This window comes from Rattus norvegicus, chromosome 16, assembly GCF_021556685.1.
Source record: "Rattus norvegicus strain SHRSP/BbbUtx chromosome 16, alternate assembly SHRSP_T2T, whole genome shotgun sequence".
Lineage (NCBI taxonomy): Eukaryota > Metazoa > Chordata > Mammalia > Rodentia > Muridae > Rattus > Rattus norvegicus.
Window position 1 is genome coordinate 73,968,378 of NC_141549.1, and position 14,156 is coordinate 73,982,533.

Genomic DNA, 14,156 nt, shown 5'->3' on the forward strand with positions numbered 1-14,156 from the left:
ACAGTGAGGAAGATCATTCCAGACACTGGGAATGTATGTTTAAGCACCAACCTTGAAAGGACAGCCAGTAGAAGAGGTCCAGGCCCTGGTAGTGGAGCCCAGTTAGGAAAAGGACAGGAAGTAAAGACTGAAGGAGTCAAGTACTAGTATGGATGAAGTTCAGTGGCCACTGAACCACTTTAGGCACTAGTATTTTAAAAAGGTAATTCTACTGCAGAAGGACAACAACTCAAAAGACAAACCAGTTAAGAGGCTGTTGCTAGTGAGCAAAGAGATGGTAGCTTGTGTGAAGGTGGCAGCATAAGAAGCCAGGAGTGGTAAGATTCAGGATGTGTGGAGTGCAAGCAGTACAGCTCAGTGAGAGGGGAGCGAGAACTGGCTGGGGTTTAGCATGGTTCTAAATTGAGCAACCGGCTTGAACATTATATGTATGAATGCAATGCAAAAGTGAAAGAACTGCTCAACAACATAGAAACATGGAAGCCCGTTAAGCTGGGGGCAGTTTGTAGGACTGGGATGCCAGAAGAGAAAGTTAAAAGTGGTGTTAGAGTAAGCAGTAAAGGCCCATTAAGAAAACACTTGTGCTCCAGACAGTATCCTCCCTGGCCTGGGTGAAGCCCTAACCATCCAGTTGGACCAGATCAGTCAATCACCTGGCCAAGGGCCCACCCCTAGAAAGGCAGGTTCACCTTAAGACATGACAAAGAGGTACAGGTGGAGTAAGGTACGTATATCTTTCCAGAATCCCTGCCCCTGGTGCTGTAGAATTCTTGGCCGTAGCCATTCAACTTCATATGTCTGCTGACTCTTTCTCTTTTTTTTTTTTTTTTTTCCGGAGCTGGGGACTGAACCCAGGGCCTTGTGCTTGCTAGGCAAGTGCTCTACCACTGAGCCAAATCCCCAACCCCTTCTTTCTCTTTTCTAAGCATGCTTTCCTTAATACTTCGGATTTCCCCAACATTTGGGGCTTGCTTGTCCACAATGTGTTTGACATCCATACCAGCTTAATCATGCCAATTTAAATGGTACGCTTGGTTTAGTTGGTTTGTTTGTTTGGTTGTTCTTGTGTTTTAATCATTATCCTCTACTCTTGAGGCAGCTGCTGGGCTTTATAGCTTGCCTACCCTGGATTTTTTTTTCTTTTAACCTCTAATAAAATTGTGCTAGAGCCTCATTTGAGTACATTATTGAATTCTTTTGCTAGTAAGACTAAGAACTTCAAGAGGGGACTCCATCCATGCGTAAGATCACAGACCACTAAGGACGTGTACAAGGATAACTCTAGAATACCTGTTTGGTGGTCACTGATTCAGAGAAGACTCGTCAGGTTGTGGTGTGTGCTATACGGCCGGATTTTTCTTGTATTCATCCTCTTATCTGTCTTAGTGTTGGAAGTGAAATATATACTTTTATTTTGCTGGGCATCGTCCTTAATTGCCCCTATTTCAAAACAGTAAGTTTACAGATATGGTAAATTGCATATAATTTTAAAAATATTTGTTGAACTAAAAACATTGTGGTTTTTTTTTTTTATAAAATAATCTTCTAGCCTAAATTTTCACTATGTGATCTACAAATTTATTAGCTTTAATAAAGTAACTTTCGGGGTTGGGGATTTAGCTCAGTGGTAGAGCGCTTGCCTAGGAAGCGCAAGGCCCTGGGTTCGGTCCCCAGCTCCAAAGAAAAGAACCAAAAAAAAAAAAAAAAAAGTAACTTTCACCCTTTTTAAAATATTTTACTGGTTTCTCTGGGCATTCACATCATTCCTTTTTTTTTTTTTTTTCCTTTCTTTTTTTTTTCCGGAGCCAGGGACTGAACCCAGGGCCTAGTGCTCTACCACTGAGCTAAATCCCCAACCCCTTTCACATCATTCCTATTAGTCACATTCACTTCTCAGTCCTTCCATGTCTTCCCTCCCACCCTTGTGACCCCCACCCCGGAAAAAGTAAAAATAAAAATAACTTTTGTTTAATTTAAAAATCCAGTTTCTGTTATCTACATACTCACTGGAGCATGGTCAAACTCCCAGTGGCCTGCTTTTTAAATAGAACTGAGTCCACCTCTCCCTGCACATGGTCCAGAAGCCTGTAGAAAGCTACACTTTAGTACCCGGCACTCTTTCTTAAGGGTTCTCTCTGATGGCTTCCTGCCTAGACTGTTAGTTTTTGTCTTGTAATAGGGTTTGGGGTGGTCACAGAAGCCTCCCATGTCCCTCTCAACTGTTTGTCTGCAGTCATCAACATCACAGCAAAAGTAGCCTCCTTGTTCTTCACAGTCAGCAGGGGCAAGGATCCTGAGCCTCCACTTGGTTTCTGGTGACAGACCATGGACAGGGCTACTGGCTGCAGGCTGCAGTGGGCTGCTGATCCACTAGGACTACAGACACAGACAAGGCCCCCACAGGCACCCACACTAGAGATATCACCATGGCCCTAGCAGCAGTGCAGCCCACAGACGTCAACTTGGCTAGAGGTGGCAGCACTGACTACAGACATAAACGTAGACCCCAGCCACAGTAGGACCATGGACCCAGACATGGCCCTCAATGGCAGCACAGACCTGCCATAGCCTCAAGTGCAGGCCACTCACAACAGCATGGTCCTGGTGGCTGCACAGACCACAAAATCCATCTTTATTTTTTAGAACACTCACTTTATAACCCTGGCTGATCTGGAACTAGTCATAAACTCAAGAGAGACCCACCTCTGCCTCTTAATTAAAAGCATGCACATGCAGGTCCCAACATTGGGAAAGGTTGGTGAAAATAAACCAATTATCCATTAACACTTGAACCAATACATGTGGCATAGTCCACAATCAATAGCAATCAAAATAATGAAGCCGTGGGCTAGCCTTCCAGGCTTCCCTTGTATGCACTGCAAACTGGGCATGATGACACACATAATCTTAGCACTCAAGAAGTGGGGACAAGAGGATCAAAAGTTCACACTCATCCTTGTCTATATTATCAATATAAGACCAGCCTGAATTATGAGACCCTCAAAAATGCTAGAACCTACCGTAGATGATTCCTGCATCCATAATGATCCAGAAGTCAGACAAAAAAATGCATAAAAAATATGAAGCTACATTCCAGGAGTGTTACTTGATGCCATTAAGAGGGGTGGTGGTGGGCTGGAGAGATGGCTCAGCGGTTAAGAACACTGACTGCGGGGTTGGGGATTTAGCTCAGTGGTAGAGCGCTTGCCTAGGAAGCGCAAGGCCCTGGGTTCGGTCCCCAGCTCCGAAAAAACCAAAAAAAAAGAAAAAAAGAAAAAAAAAAGAGCACTGACTGCTCTTCCAGAGGTCCTGAGTTCAAATCCCAGCAACCACATGGTGGCTCACAACCATCTGTAACAGGGATCCGATGCCCTCTTCTGGTGTGTCTGAAGACAGCTACAGTGTATTCATATACATAAAATAAACAAAATCTTAAAAAAAAAAAAAAAGAGGGATGGTGGCCAGTCTGTGTATCACTCATTGATGATGCTATATGGCTGGATATTACCACACTTGATAAAACTGGAACTGTTCATTAATAATAAACAGGCTGTAAACCAAAGACTGGAACTCCAAGATCAAATCTTGTCTAGGAGAATGGGACCTGAGTCCTGCTCTGGCCCTGGGGGGAGATGTGACATGCTTGCTGATCTGCCTATAAGTTATTAATATATAATGAAGTCAGTCTGGCCCCAGGAACCTTGCATGTTAAACGAATGTATAGTAGTTGGTTTTCTCGTGAAGAATATAGATGCACCATTGCTCTTATGCAAGAGTCAAACCAGACAAGCTTGTCAACCACCTGCACAAAGACCCTCAGGAAACCGTTTTGTTTTAGAAATGGAATAAATCTTACCTAAAACATGGATCACTACAATGGTCCCTTTGGCCATGTCCACTCTTACCTGCTCTACTCTGCAATAAAGCACCTCTCTTCTAATCCACCCTACTCTTGTTGTGTGCCTCATCTCATTCTTTTTTGGGAGGTGGGGGTAGGGGAGGGAGGGTGGCAAAGATGAAGGGATAGTGAGCTGAGAGAAGCCCAGACCAAGATCCCACCGATAACCCAGTTTATATGGTTTTTGGTGTTTATTACACTAACTAAAAATGCTTATTAACAAGGGCTGTACAAGAGTGCAACACTGTACTTTTAAAGGAACAATAAATGTTTATATATTCATTTGATCTCTTTGATGTTTTAATAATCAGGCAGTAATATTCTGGCTATTAAAGGGAATAAATAAATAAATAAAGAATACTAATTCTGACTGTAATGTCTTGAAAGGCCAAAAACGCCTTCACTTGCTGATAGAACACCATGTAAGGAGGAGTTTTGAAAAGCCAATTCCTTACATGATAAGCAGGAGTTTTAATCTGTAGTGTGGCATCTCTATAAAGGAAGGGGATCTCTATAAAGTAAGGTTGAGGCCAGCCTAGACAGTGAAACATTGTCTCAAAAACATCTTGACATTATGAACTTCCTACCCAGGTGGTGGTGGTTTACTCCTTTAATCCCTGCACTCAGGAGGCAAAGGCAGATGAATCCCTCAATTCCAGGCCAGTCTAGTCTAGAAAATAAATTCTAGAACAGCCGAGGCTCCAGGACTCTACCACCAAAAATAAGGAAAAGAAAAAAAGTCAGTCTAACATCTTATACTGGCTGCTGATAGATACCCAGACTCTATCTTAACTTGGTGTTAGCAGTTTACAAGAAGGCCAAGTAGATTCTCTCTGCCAAGGGTCACGTTTGTACAGCTTAGCATCCGCTCTCTTCTTTCAGAGATGCAGCTGCCAAAGGTTAGTATTTTTCTGATGAGCTGTTCTTCCCCTTTAAATTGTGTTTTTAAATAACTGGGTTCGAGATGTAGTCTAGTGCTTGCTTAGTATAGGCAAGGCCCTAGGTTTGATTCCAAGCATAATAAATAAGCTAATTAAAGTCCAAATTATTAGATGTCAGTGATCTTAAAACATCAGTTGGAGCAGGAACGATGGCTCGGCAAGTAAAGGACACTTGCCACCTAGCCTTAATGACCTTAATTCAATTCCCAGCTCCCACATGGAGAGAAAGAAATGACTGCTGTAGTTTGTCCTCTAACCTCCACAAGTGCATAGTGGCGTGCACATGACAACACAAACACAATATTTTCCCTACATACATCCCTTAATCTCCTATACACGCCATATATTCTCTAAAAGACTTCTCTGGGAAAGCCAAATGTGGTACTGTAATCCCAGCTCCCAGGAGCTGGAGAAAAGACAATCAGCAATTCAGGGCCACCTAATCTACTTGCTGACATTGAGGCCAGAAAGGACTTGCAACGATCCTCCAGCCTCCACCTCCAGACTGATTATAACCTTGTACTTGAACTAGAAGGCGTGTTTTTCTCATGGCACACTCTTATTTAGGGATATGGGACATATCATGACCCAAATAAGGAGGATAGTGGCTGGTATGAGCCATGTTTGCTTACAGTCAAGGACTGCATTCTTAAAGCCAACATCAATGCCATGAAATGGTGTACGCACCCGGCTGGAAGGCCCTAAAACTTACTGACCTGACTGAGATTTCCTAAGCCTTAATGTCTAAGTATGAGTCCCAGGTTTATGAACCTAATGTTTTAACAAAATGAAGGATCTAGAGTACATTCAGTGTTTGGGGCTGAGGTAGGGCAAAGAATGCTACTGCATACATGGAGATGCATAATCAGAAAAATGTGTTTTCCAAGATACAATTTAAATACATAAAGAAAGCCAGGCAACAAGTAATAAAATAAGGCTTGTTTAAATCAATACTCTACCTTGTTTCCCATATGTATATATATTTTTTGGTGACAGTCCCTCCACTACCCTTCAAGACAGGATCTCACTGTGTACACCAAGCTGGCCTTGAACTCAGAAATCTACCTCCCTCTGTGTCCTGCGTGCTGGAACTGAAGGGGTACACCACCATGCCTGACTATTAACATTTTTGAAAATGGCAAACTGATAGAAAGGAGAACATATTAGTGATTTTCTGCAGTTAGGCTTATGGGGGAGGGAGGAACTGTGGGTGCAAACAGGTAGCATGAAGAGTCCTTGTGTTAAAACTCTTTCTGTCTATAGAAGTCTTTACTGTAAATGAACCAGTAGTTTGGTTCTGATTAAATATTAGCTAATAACACCAATTACTGTACTGTAGTTTTCTAAGACATTACTGCCGAATGAAACTAGGTACCTTTTACACAAGAACTGCATTATGTCTGATGTTCCATATACATCAGCAATTGTCTTAAAAGGCTTAAGTTTGATGATTAAATTGTTTTCAAGGGTGAGTTAGCCAGAAGAGAGAAAGAATTTCTTTTCTTTTTCTTTTTTCTTTTTTTATTAACTTGAGTATTTCTTATATACATTTCGAGTGTTATTCCCTTTCCTGGTTTCCGGGCAAACATCCCCATCCTCCCCCCATTGCCGCCCTCCCCCCAACAGTCTAGTTCACTGGGGGTTCAGTCTTAGCAGGACCCAGGGCTTCCCCTTCCACTGGTGCTCTTACTAGGATATTCATTGCTACCTATGAGGTCAGAGTCCAGGGTCAGTCCATGTATAGTCTTTAGGTAGTGGCTTAGTCCCTGGAAGCTCTGGTTGCTTGGCATTGTTGTACATATGGGGTCTCGAGCCCCTTCAAGCTCTTCCAGTTCTTTCTCTGATTCCTTCAATGGGGGTCCTATTCTCAGTTCAGTGGTTTGCTGCTGGCATTCGCCTCTGTGTTTGCTGTATTCTGGCTGTGTCTCTCAGGAGCGATCTACATCCGGCTCCTGTCGGTCTGCACTTCTTTGCTTCATCCATCTTGTCTAATTGGGTGGCTGTATATGTATGGGCCACATGTGGGGCAGGCTCTGAATGGGTGTTCCTTCTGTGTCTGTTTTAATCTTTGCCTCTCTATTCCCTGCCAAGGGTATTCTTGTTCCCCTTTTAAAGAAGGAGTGAAGCATTCACATTTTGATCATCCGTCTTGAGTTTCGTTTGTTCTAGGCATCTAGGGTAATTCAAGCATTTGGGCTAATAGCCACTTATCAATGAGTGCATACCATGTGTGTTTTTCTGTGATTGGGTTAGCTCACTCAGGATGATATTTTCCAGTTCCAACCATTTGCCTACGAATTTCATAAAGTCATTGTTTTTGATAGCTGTGTAATATTCCATTGTGTAGATGTACCACATTTTCTGTATCCATTCCTCTGTTGAAGGGCATCTGGGTTCTTTCCAGCTTCTGGCTATTATAAATAAGGCTGCGATGAACATAGTGGAGCACGTGTCTTTTTTATATGTTGGGGCATCTTGTGGGTATATGCCCAAGAGAGGTATAGCTGGATCCTCAGGCAGTTCAATGTTCAATTTTCTGAGGAACCTCCAGACTGATTTCCAGAATGGTTGTACCAGTCTGCAACCCCACCAACAATGGAGGAGTGTTCCTCTTTCTCCACATCCTCTCCAGCATCTGCTGTCACCTGAGTTTTTGATCTTAGCCATTCTCACTGGTGTGAGGTGAAATCTCAGGGTAGTTTTGATTTGCATTTCCCTTATGACTAAAGATGTTCAACATTTCTTTAGGTGTTTCTCAGCCATTTGGCATTCCTCAGCTGTGAATTCTTTGTTTAGCTCTGAACCCCATTTTTTAATAGGGTTATTTGTCTCCCTGCAGTCTAACTTCTTGAGTTATTTGTATATTTTGGATATAAGGCCTCTATCTGTTGTAGGATTGGTAAAGATCTTTTCCCAATCTGTTGGTTGCCATTTTGTCCTAAGCACAGTGTCCTTTGCTTTGCAGTTTTATGAGATCCCATTTGTCGATTCTTGATCTTAGAGCATAAGCCATTGGTGTTTTGTTCAGGAAATTTTTTCCAGTGCCCATGTGTTCCAGATGCTTCCCTAGTTTTTCTTCTATTAGTTTGAGTGTATCTGGTTTGATGTGGAGGTCCTTGATCCACTTGGACTTAAGCTTTGTACAGGGTGATAAGCATGGATCGATCTGCATTCTTCTACATGTTGACCTCCAGTTGAACCAGCACCATTTGCTGAAAATGCTATCTTTTTTCCATTTGATGGTTTTGGCTCCTTTGTCAAAAATCAAGTGCCCATAGGTGTGTGGGTTCATTTCTGGGTCTTCAATTCTGTTCCATTGGTCTATCTATCTGTCTCTGTACCAATACCATGCAGTTTTTATCACTATTGCTCTGTAATACTGCTTGAGTTCAGGGATAGTGATTCCCCCTGAAGTCCTTTTGATGTTGAGGATAGTTTTAGCTATCCTGGGTTTTTTGTTATTCCAGATGAATTTGCAAATTGTTCTGTCTAACTCTTTGAAGAATTGGATTGGTATTTTGATGGGGATTGCATTGAATCTGTAGATCGCTTTTGGTAAAAATGGCCATTTTTACTATATTAATCCTGCCAATCCATGAGCATGGGAGATCTTTCCATCTTCTGAGGTCTTCTTCAATTTCTTTCTTCAGACTCTTGAAGTTCTTATTGTACAGATCTTTTACTTGCTTGGTTAAAGTCACACTGAGGTACTTTATATTACTTGGGTCTATTATGAAGGGTGTTGTTTCCCTAATTTCTTTCTCGGCTTGTTTCTCTTTTGTGTAGAGGAAGGCTACTGATTTATTTGAGTTAATTTTACACCCAGCCACTTTGCTGAAGTTGTTTATCAGCTTTAGTAGTTCTCTGGTGGAAATTTTGGGGTCATTTAAATATACTATCATATCATCTGCAAATAGTGATATTTTGACTTCTTCTTTTCCGATCTTTTGTTATCCCCTTGACCTCCTTTTGTTGTCTGATTGCTCTGGCTAGAACTTCATGAATTATATTGAATAAGTAGGGAGAGAGTGGGCAGCCTTGTCTAGTCCCTGATTTTAGTGGGATTGCTTCAAGTTTTTCTCCATTTAGTTTAATGTTAGCAACTGGTTTGCTGTATATGGCTTTTACTATGTTTAGGTATGGGCCTTCAATTCCTATTCTTTCCAGGACTTTTATCATGAAGGGGTGTTGAATTTTGTCAAATGCTTTCTCAGCATCTAATGAAATGATCATGTGGTTTTGTTCTTTCAGTTTGTTTATATAATGGATCACGTTGTTTATATAATGGATCACGTTGATGGTTTTCCGTATATTAAACCATCCCTGCATGACTGGGATGAAGCCTACTTGATCATGGTGGATGATTGTTTTGATGTGCTCTTGGATTCGGTTTCCCAGAATTTTATTGAGTATTTTTGCATCAATATTCATAAGGGAAATTGGTCTGAAGTTCTCTTTCTTTGTTGGGTCTTTGTGTGGTTTAGGTATAAGAGTAATTGTGGCTTCATAGAAGGAATTCGGTAGTGCTCCATCTGTTTCAATTTTGTGGAATAGTTTGGATAATATTGGTATGAGGTCTTCTATGAAGGTTTGATAGAATTCTGCACTAAACCCGTCTGGACAAGGGCTCTTTTTGGTTGGGAGACCTTTAATGACTGCTTCTATTTCCTTAGGAGTTATGGGATTGTTTAACTGGTTTATCTGTTCCTGATTTAACTTCGGTACCTGGTATCTGTCTAGGAAATTGTCCATTTCCTGCAGATTTTCAAGTTTTGTTGAATATAGGCTTTTATAGTAAGATCTGATGATTTTTTGAATTTCCTCTGAATCTGTAGTTATGTCTCCCTTTTCATTTCTGATTTTGTTAATTTGGACACACTCTCTGTGTCCTCTCGTTAGTCTGGCTAAGGGTTTATCTATCTTGTTGATTTTCTCAAAGAACCAACTTTTGGTTCTGTTGATTCTTTCTATGGTCCTTTTTATTTCTACTTGGTTGATTTCAGCTCTGAGTTTGATTATTTCCTGCCTTCTACTTCTCCTGGGTGAATTTGCTTCTTTTTGTTCTAGAGCTTTTAGGTGTGCTGTCAAGCTGCTGACATATGCTCTTTCCTGTCTCTTTCTGCAGGCACTCAGCACTATGAGTTTTCCTCTTAGCACAGCTTTCATTGTGTCCCATAAGTTTGGGTATGTTGTACCTTCATTTTCATTAAATTCTAAAAAGTCTTTAATTTCTTTCTTTATTTCTTCCTTGACCAGGTTATCATTGAGTATTGTTCAATTTCCACGTATATGTGGGCATTCTTCCCTTATTGTTATTGAAGACCAGTTTTAGGCCGTGGTAGTCTGATAGCACGCATGGGATTATTTCTATCTTTCTGTACCTGTTGAGGCCTGTTTTTTGACCAATTATATGGTCAGTTTTGGAGAAAGTACCATGAGGAGCTGAGAAGAAGGTATATCCTTTTGCTTTAGGATAGAATGTTCTATAAATATCTGTTAAGTCCATTTGGCTCATGACTTCTCTTAGTCTGTCTATGTCTCTGTTTAATTTCTGTTTCCATGATCTGTCCATTGATGAGAGTGGGGTGTTGAAATCTCCTACTATTATTGTGTGAGGTGCAATGTGTGTTTTGAGCTTTAGTAAGGTTTCTTTTACCTATGTAGGTGCCCTTGTATTTGGGGCATAGATATTTAGGATTGAGAGTTCATCTTGGTGGATTTTTCCTTTGATGAATATGAAGTGTCCTTCCTTATCTTTTTTGATGACTTTTAGTTGAAAATTGATTTTATTTGATATTAGAATGGGTACTCCAGCCTGCTTCTTCCGACCATTTGCTTGGAAAGTTGATTTCCAGCCTTTCACTCTGAGGTAGTGTCTGTCTTTGTCTCTGAGGTGTGTTTCCTGTAGGCAGCAGAATGCAGGGTCCTCGTTGCGTATTCAGTTTGTTAATCTATGTCTTTTTATTGGGGAGTTGAGGCCATTGATGTTGAGAGATATTAAGGAATAGTGATTATTGCTTCCTGTTATATTCATATTTGGATATGAGGTTATGTTTGTGTGCTTTTCTTCTCTTTGTTTTGTTGCCAAGACGATTAGTTTCTTGCTTCTTCTAGGGCATAGCTTGCCTCCTTATGTTGGGCTTTACCATTTATTATCCTTTGTAGTGCTGGATTTGTAGAAAGATATTGTGTAAATTTGGTTTTGTCATGGAATATCTTGGTTTCTCCATATATGTTAATTGAGAGTTTTGCAGGATACAGTAACCTGGGCTGGCATTTGTGTTCTCTTAGGGTCTGTATGACATCAGTCCAGGATCTTCTGGCCTTCATAGTTTCTGGCGAAAAGTCTGGTGTGATTCTGATAGGTCTGCCTTTATATGTTACTTGACCTTTTTCCCTTACTGCTTTTAATATTCTTTCTTTATTTTGTGCGTTTGGTGTTTTGACTATTATGTGACGGGAGGTGTTTCTTTTCTGGTCCAATCTATTTGGAGTTCTGTAGGCTTCTTGTATGCCTATGGGTATCTCTTTTTTTAGGTTAGGGAAGTTTTCTTCTATGATTTTGTTGAAGATATTTACTGGTCCTTTGAGCTGGGAGTCTTCACTCTGTTCTATACCTATTATCCTTAGGTTTGATCCTCTCATTGAGTCCTGGATTTCCTGTATGTTTTGGACCAGTAGCTTTTTCCGCTTTACATTATCTTTGATAGTTGAGTCAATGATTTCTTTTTTTTTTAAAGATTTATTCATTTATTATATATAAGTACACTGTAGCTGTCTTCAGACACACCTGAAGAGGGCATCAGATCTCATTACAGATGGTTGTGAGCCACCATGTGGTTGCTGGGAATTGAACTCATGACCTCTGGAAGAGCAGTCGGTGCTCTTAACCACTGAGCCATCTCTCCAGCCCCCGAGTCAATGATTTCTATGGAATCTTCTGCTCCTGAGATTCTCTCTTCCATCTCTTGTATTCTGTTGGTGAAGCTTGTATCTACAGCTTCTTGTCTCTTCCTTTGGTTTTCTATATCCAGGGTTGTTTCCCTGTGTTCTTTCTTGATTGCTTCTATTTCCATTTTTAATTCCTTCAACTGTTTGATTGTGCTTTCCTGGAATTCTTTTTTGGATTTTTGCGATTCCTCTCTGTAGGCTTCTACTTGTTTATTAATGTTTTCCTGTGTTTCTCTAAGGGAGTTCTTAACGTCTTTCTTGAAGTCCTCCAGCATCATGATCAAATATGATTTTGAAACTAGATCTTGCTTTTCTGGTGTGTTTGGATATTCTGTGTTTGTTTTGTTGGGAGAATTGGGCTCCGATGATGCCATGTAGTCTTGGTTTCTGTTGCTTGGGTTCCTGTGCTTGCCTCTCGCCATCAGATTATCTCTAGTGTTACTTTGTTCTGCTATTTCTGACAGTGGCTAGGCTGTCCTATAAGCCTGTGTGTCAGGAGTGCTATAGACCTGTTTTCCTGTTTTCTTTCAGTCAGTTATGGGGACAGAGTGTTCTGCTTTCGGGCGTGTAGTTTTTCCTCTCTACAGGTCTTCAGCTATTCCTGTGGGCCTGTGTCTTGAGTTCACCAGGCAGGTCACTTGTAGCAGAAAAGTTGGTCTTACCTGTGGTCCCGAGGCTCAAGTTTGCTCGTGGGGTGTTGCTTATGAGCTCTTCTCGGCGGCAGCAACCAGGAAGATCTGTACCGCCCTTTCCGGGAGCTTCCATGCACCAGGGTTCCAGATGGCATTTGGTGTTTTCCTCTGGCGTCAGAGATGTGTGCAGAGTGCAGTCTCTTCTGGTTTCCCAGGCGTGTCTGCCTCTCTGAAGGTTTAGCTCTCCCTCCCACGAGATTTGGGTGCAGAGAACTGTTTATCCAGTAGATCCCTTCAAGTTCTGGCGGTGTCTCAGACGCAGCGGTCCTGCTGCTCTTGGGCCCTCCTCTACGGGAACCCAGAGGCCTTATACAGTTTCCTCTTGGGCCAGGGATGTGGGCAGGGGTGGGCAGTGTTGGTGGTCTCTTCCGCTCTACAGCCTCAGGAGTGCCCACATGACCCACGGGGTTTGGGAGCAGAGAGCTGCTGCGGGCTGGGGCAAGAATTTCTGAATAGACAGACAAACAGGAATTGGGTCAGCAAAACTTGAATGCATGATGTGTGTTAGCCTGGGGAATGAGTGGTCAGCCAAGGCCAGTTCTAAAGAGATTCTGTTTTAAGAACTGGGCATGAAAGACCCCTGGAGAGGACCTTTCCCTCAGGAGGAGTCCCAAGCGCCCAGTGACCGAGCCGAGTCCACTCGGATGCAATCAGCAAGAGGGTTTATTGGAAAACACAGATACCTGCGGGCACACAGTCTCTTCGGAGGACGTGCGCGCCTAGCAGCTACAGCATGGGGCTTTTATAGGGTTTGGGGAAGCAGAAGCCGGCGTGCAGAAGCAGATGCATAGTTATGGGGATTGGTGGATTCAAACGAGGCACATAGACATGTTCACATATGATTGGCTATTTCACATGATGAGGTAGTAAGGTATAGCTACACACATTGGCAGGTTTGGGGCGTCCTGGATGTCGGGGGCTGGGGGCTTATCTCTTCCTGCCAGGTGGCCTGTGAGTCAGATCCGGTACTCCTGGTCTGTTCTGCATTCCTTTCCTTTTATGGTCTGTTAGTTCTAGCGGCAGGGCGGGGCTGCCTGGACTTGCTTTTCACAGTGTTTAGTCCTGAGTCTGTGAACCCTGAAACACACTCTTCCAACTCCATATTTTTAAACCCCAAATCTGTATAATTTTCCCTTCAGGCACAGTGGTTCATCGTTGCAATCCCAGGGTCCACATGGTAGAAGGGAAGAATTAATTCTCCCAAGTTGTCCTGTGACCTCAACATTCAACACACATGCCCCCCAACCCACAGAAAATAATGTTTAAAGAAACCAGACCAAAAAAAAACCAAAAAACCAACCAACTAAAATATTGTCTCCTGGGATTAAAGGCTCATCCCACCATGGCTGGGTCAAAGCTTTTCATGGCCACCATGCCTCAGGATCTGGATCACAGGTTTGCCTTCCATTTCTGGATTAAAATTCATTCTGGACTAGGAAGTCCAAATGAAAACAAGTAACAATAATGCCTAACATGATATAATATGTCTTGTTCAACTGCAAATAAATAAACAATAAGCCTAGCTGGGTGGGATCCTGCCCGACAGTCACCACTCCCTTAATCCACTTATCTCCTGGAACACACCGTTCAGCTCCATTGCACTTCCTGGTGGCCTCCTGTTCTGTGAACCATACATTTTGAATTCTTTCTAAGCTTGCTACGCTTGATCGAAAT

The 14,156-nt window shown here is 42.1% G+C and overlaps 1 protein-coding gene; it reads left to right on the plus strand.

The window, feature by feature from the left end:
- The window catches only part of Erich1 (glutamate-rich 1), a gene marked incomplete at its 5' end in the record, with an annotated part of 52,793,804 nt that overhangs the window by 43,097,818 nt on the left and 9,681,830 nt on the right, over positions 1-14,156 (plus strand).